This window comes from Mycteria americana, chromosome 7 (genome assembly GCF_035582795.1).
Source record: "Mycteria americana isolate JAX WOST 10 ecotype Jacksonville Zoo and Gardens chromosome 7, USCA_MyAme_1.0, whole genome shotgun sequence".
Taxonomy (NCBI): Eukaryota; Metazoa; Chordata; class Aves; order Ciconiiformes; family Ciconiidae; genus Mycteria; species Mycteria americana.
Genome location: NC_134371.1, coordinates 54,565,912 through 54,572,515, shown reverse-complemented (window position 1 = coordinate 54,572,515; position 6,604 = coordinate 54,565,912).

The following is a 6,604-nucleotide window of genomic DNA, read 5'->3' as shown; positions in this document are numbered from 1 at the left end:
ATATATCATAACACTCAGACGTTAAATATACAAACAAGCAGAAAATCACTGCACTCAAAATTCCAATGTTGAAACTATTCAGATTCTTGAAACAAACATTTAAATTGTAGTTTACTGAACAGATTAAAATTCTGTTCTCTCAATGTCTACATGTTTCTGCACTACAGGAAACAGATGGCCTTTGACATCAACCAACCTTTGGAAAGAAAAAGGGAGTTCAAATACAAGTCAAGTCAATGTGCATTTCAGGTTGCCTGTTTACACATAAATCCTTTACAAATTTACATCTCAACCCAGTTGGGATATTCCTTATAAATCCTTTACAAGCTTACATCTCAACCCAGAAGGAATACCTACTCTATATTCACTTGCATTTTAATTCTCAGTAGGAAAAGTACAGAAGAAGGTCAAGTACCAGTTATACCAAAACAGTAATGTACTTCAACTGTATAGAAAAGTCTACATTAGAGGAGACCAATTTTGGTGCGGCCATCCATACCAGTTACTTCACAGTACAGTTAAAGAATCCATGGAACAGGTAATTGAAAACATTTGTAATCTAAGTTATATCTTATAGGAACAGCATTTCAACTCATTGCGTAGTGGCTAGCATAGATCCTGAAGATGCTTATTCCGTAGGCTACCAGTATTTATCACCCAGTTAATATAATTCAGGATGCTCCCATTTTCATTTTAACATTGGGCAGATTTCATTAGGTACAGAAAAATGTTTAAACTATAACATTTGTTCATATTATAGTAACCATATACAGTAGTGGGCAGATTGTATGGCATGAAGGTACCAGTATAAAAAGTCTACAAGCAAGCCAACATGCTTCATGCATTAATCAATTATCAGTAGGTTATACAGTCCATTGACAATTACATGTCAGCAACTGACAGAATTTCCATGTTTTCCATGTATCCAGGTATTTATTTTGAAAATGCAAAATCACTAACATATATTAGAAACAGAAAATGGGTTTGAATGCATTTAAATGAGTATGTGTTAGTAACAGAAACAGGGTTTAACAAAATTATACATATACATATATAAATACGGAGATAAAGACACTTTTATCTAATTTGGCACCTTCTATAAAGTGCTTGTTATTTCATTTAATTACCACAAAACTTATCTATCCTTGTCACCTTACATGCAGTTAGAATAAAGCATGATTTCTTATCATGTTTCTTTTAATTAAAAGTACAAAAGGACTTTTCTCATCTAGAAGCTAAGCACAATAGGAAGAAGGAAGTTTACATGCTTCCGATTCCAAGCAAGGATCAAGACATTGTTCCTTAGTGTGACTCATAACCAGGAATTCATATCGAGATTCCTGTTAGGTTGCATGTCTGACTCATGTCCTCTCACAAGGTGTGGTGCAGAAGCTATTCTGAAAGTTGTAAGACAATAATTTTCAAACATACCGGGGAGACTCATAAAAATGAACCATTTCAATCTCCTGGAAATGACTAATGAGAACTATTTCAGCCATTACTTGGAAATATTTACTCTTCAAGGCAGAAGGCCATAATTACCAAAGTTTTAATGATAGAAATACTGGGTAGGTACACTTCCCAAACATTTTGGGCCAATTCATATTATGTGCCATAAAGACAAGACAAGCCGCCGCTGCAACCTATATGTATATATGTATTTAATATATTTCAATTAACTTAAAAATCACTTTCAATTTCTAAGAAGTACCAAACTACTTTTTTTTTTTTCTTTTTAATATTCTTCATTAAGGCAAACACAAAACTTATTCTGGAAGCTAGAATAGAAACCAAACTCATGCATAAAGGGAACTAGAGAGACTCTCCCTTTACAGCCTGCCTGTGAATACTTTTGACATATAAGAGATAGAGCTTCACAGACATGTCTCCTTTCCATCCCCTGAAGACTGCATCTACCACTTCTTGTCATGCTTTCTTGCCTCTATATGTATGTGCCCTTGTGCAGGACAGGTTGTCCTGGCATTTCAGTCAAATCCATGCTTGGGAACCCCTTCTTCCTTTTCCCACACCTCATTCATTGTTACGTGTTTCAAGTAAGCAGGTAAAGTAGTAATTTTGGTGTCATGGGTTACCTGTCTGATATAAAAACTATTTCTCAGTGGAACTCAAAATGAGAAATGGGCTTGAAATCCTACACAGCAATCAGGCTTCCACTGGGCTATGTGCTGGAAACTCCTGGAAATGAAAAAGATACTCTGCCCTAAAGAGCATATAGCCTTCTAGCACACAGATACAGCAAAGACATAGAAAGGCAAAAAGTCTAACAGCAATACAAGAGGGAGAGTAGCATGAGGCAGGCTAAACCCTCGGATGGGTGTTTTATCCATGAAAAAGTCTGAATTATACTTTCTAGCTACTCTTTATAGTCCTCTGGAAATCTTCCTTTCTCTTCCCTTCTATATTAAGTGAATATTTGTTCTGGGGGGCCTACCACAAGAAGCAAAACAGGGAACAAACTAAAGAAAGAGCAATGATTATATAGGGAGCAACAGATCTACATCTATATAAAACCTGTAGAAATAGTCCTACTGCTTTTCATTTTGCTATGCTCAGAAGGTTTCTCTGGGAAATAGAACACATACCTCTCATAGCTTTAACCCCATCTTTAACTCTCCCCATGAATGAATGAAAGTTCATAATGAAAGTTCAGTTCTGTAAATGACAATCTGGTGTACTTTCTTTGCCATTAATTGCAGTTTCACTTGATAAGAACCTGAAGAGTGTATCCCAGACTGAGTGAAAAAATTCCCTCTAATACACAGCAAAAAAAAAGTGATTGAATACAGTTAAACAAAACTAACTGTCTTGTAGGAAGTCCACCTACTTTCAACAAGGTTATATAAGGCTGTGCTTGATTTTCATTACCACAATGTAATCTGACAAAATTACATTTTTCTTATGAAATTTAACCTTTGGTTCCTAAATAGCCAATGATGCAAGACATAAATTTCAAATCAAGTCATACCAGAAGAGAAAGTAAAATATTTATGATAATATTTTAACTGTACTTATGATATGACCAATCATTTTAGCCATCCTTTTGCAAATAGGATTTCTTTTCTAAAGATTCCCCAGAGAAACAGCTTTTCCTGATCAGAGCCTAATTTTTATCATCTCTCCCTGCATTCGGGTAAATAGGTATCTGGACCATGAACTTCTTTGTGCTTTGTGGTAGTTTGCATTCAAAGGTCAAACCAATTGATTAAAATGGTAACTAGCAAGTCCATATAATGTGGTTACACGGTGGCCCAATAGTCTCCATGTGCACCTCATTAGGTCTAATTGCACTGAAGTGAACTGTAATTCACTGTTAATCTAAAACAGCTGAGAGGATGGAGTTCTTCACACAAAGTGCAGTCAGGTAAGTAATTTTAAGCATGCTTTGTGTCCTTGCAAATTACAGCAGAGTTAAGAGAAAGCTTGCATATTACTGACAAAATGAAAAGACTAGTAATCAGTAGATCAGGCTGGAGAGACAAAGGCTTAATACCTAAGTGCAATACAATTTTTGCTAGCAAAAATTTCAAGGATGTACATGCATTAGACATCCATAGGTTTGACAGAATACTATTCAACTCATTCCTTATCAGTTCTAGGTCTCACCCCAGTCCCTAGTCTTCATACTACTGAAAAAAACAAATATTCCTGCATAGAGAATATGCAGAAATAGTGTGAACTTCTGCTTAAAACTCCCCTGTGTGTTGTACAATGGCAACTTTATTGCCAGCTATCTGGGAAGTTTTATGTTCCTGAAGATAGTTTTCTCCAGATTAGGGGAAACAAAAAAATAAAAATCAAATCAAATCAAACCTGTCAGCCTGACCTCGGTATCAGGGAAAATTATGGAGTGGTTCATCTTGAGTGTGCTCAACAAGCATGTGCAGGCCAACCAGGGAATCAAGCCCAGCCAGCATGGGTTCATGAAAGGCAGGCCCTGCTTGACCAGCCTGATCTCCTTCTATGACCAGGTGACACACCTAGTGGATGAGGGAAAGGCTGTAGATGTTATATACCTGGACTTTAGTAAAGCCTTTGACACTGTCTCCCACAGCATTCTCCTAGAGAAGCTGGCGGCTCATGGCTTAGACGGGTGTACTCGTCGCTGGGTAAAAAACTGGCTGGATGGCCGAGTCCAGAGAGTTGTGGTGAACGGAATTAAATCCAGTTGGTGGCTGGTCACAAGTGGTGTTCCCCAGGGCTCAGTTTTGGCGCCAGTCTTGTTTAATATCTTTATCAATGATCTGGATGAGGGGATTGAGTGTGCCCTCAATAAGTTTGTAGATGACACCAAATTGTCCAGGACTGTCGATCTGCTTGAGGGTAGGAAGGCTCTACAGAGGTATCTGGACAGGCTGGATCAATGGGCTGAGGTCAATTTTATGAGGTTTAACAAGGCCAAGTGCAAGGTCCTGCACTTGGGTCACAACAACCCCATGCAATGCTACAGGCTTGGGGATGAGTGGCTGGAAAGCTGCCCAGTGGAAAAGGACCTGGGGATGCTGGTTGACAGCTGCCTGAACATGAGCTGGCAGTGTGCCCAGGTGGCCAAGAAAGCCAATGGCATTCTATACAATGGCTTGTATCAGGAATAGCGTAGCCAGCAGGACTAGGGAAGTGATCATCCCCCTGTACTCAGCACTGGTGAGGCCGCACCTCAAATACTGTGTTCAGTTTTGGGCCCCTCACTACAAGAAGGACATTGAGGTGCTGGAGCGTGTCCAGAGAAGGGCAACGAAGCTGGTGAAGGGTCTGGAGAACAAGTCTTATGAGGAGCGGCTGAGGGAGCTGGGATTGTTTAGTCTGGAGAAGCAGAGGCTGAGGGGAGACCTTATTGCTCTCTACAACTACCTGAAAGGAGGTTGTAGTGAGGTGGGTGTTGGTCTCTTCTCCTAAGTAACTAGTGATAGGACGAGAGGAAATGGCCTCAGGTTGTGTCAGGAGAGGTTTAGATTGGATATTAGGAAAAATTTTTTTACTGAAAGAGTGGTCAAGCATTGGAACAGGCTGCCCAGAGAGGTGGTGGAGTCACCATCCCTGGAGGAGTTCAAGAAACGTGTAGATGTGGCACTTGAGGACATGGTTTAGTAGGCATGCAGGTGTTGGGTTGATGGTTGGACTAGATGATCCCAGAGGTCTTTTCCAACCTTAGTGATTCTATGATCATATGAAACCAGTAGGCAACTTCTGAAAAACAAACTGGAAGAGAAGTATAGTAAGTTCAAGGCTAAACCCCAAATCTGGCTTTTGCAGCAGCGTAAGACTGTTACAGTATTCACCTTTTGGTCTGGCTTGCAGGGCAGAATCCATTCTTGAAGGGTACAACGCAAGGTGTAGAGACAGTGAGGCACCTCAGGGAGGGATCCACTTTGGCTGGCATGGAAGAGACAGCTAAAGGGAACACCTCCAAAACTTCACACAATACTGTGATATGTTTCAGATGAGGCCTTACAAATTACGTAACTTTATGCCAGGTGAATCTCATAACCTAAGCTCTTCCTGTTTCTGACCTCTTAAGCCCAACTTTGCATCTCCAACACAAGCAGAACAACTTAAAAAAATAATGAAGATTCGTTCAAAAAGTCAAATGCCATCACATATGCCAATTTTGTGCAAGACTGATAAGCTTAACCATATAAAAATTTTAACCAGTCTGGCTGAATATTCATAACTTAGTTCCTAACTGTATTACTTATTAAAACAGCTCTTTATTTAACCACATTGTGAGACCCCAAATCATGGAGTGGGACTCTGCTGTGCTAGGTAGCAAGAGTCACTTCCCATGGGACACTGCACCAGTCACTTCCCAAGGACTGCAAAACAAAACATCAGACTGGAGAGAACAGAGAGATGTAAGCAGAGACAGGTGCACAAGGAAACCAGGAAAGTAAGAAATGCAGCATCCACAGAACATCCCGAGCCTGACATTTCTTTCATAGGCATTATAACAAGAGAGAGTTTTAAGGACTTGAATTTAATTAGATCATCTTTTAAACATTTATGGCAAGTTTCAAGTACTGGGTCAACACAGAAGAAAGCACAAAAGTGCTTGTTTGAAAATCTAACAAATGGGCAACGAGGGTATAATGGAAGGTAGGAGCTGACACCTCAACAGAAGGGGAGGACAGACCATAATGTACTCGTGTGTGATACAATAGAGATACAGGCTTTGCGCAGCATTTGCGTGGACATGATGAACTTGTCAAGGCCAGAAAAAAGACTGTTATGGCAACTGAGATACAAGATTTTAAGAGCCTGGACAAGAGTTTTAAATGTTTTCCTACCCATCCAAACAGTCATCTGAGAGATGTTACTCAGAAAGGAACTACAAGAATAACATGAAACTTAGCTAGGAAGAGGTCTGAGGTGATCATGATGGATCGGGGCCTCCATGAAAGGCAAGGTGGCAGAAAATGGAAGCTAAGAAGAAGGCCTCAGGCAGGGGAAAAATGTCGTTTAGTCATGTACAGCTGGATCATTCAATTCCATTGATTTAGAGGTGATGGTAATCACAAACAAAGATTTTATTATGAAAAGACAGAAAGAAGTCCAGAGGTGACATCTTTGTCTAGATCCAAGACTCAAT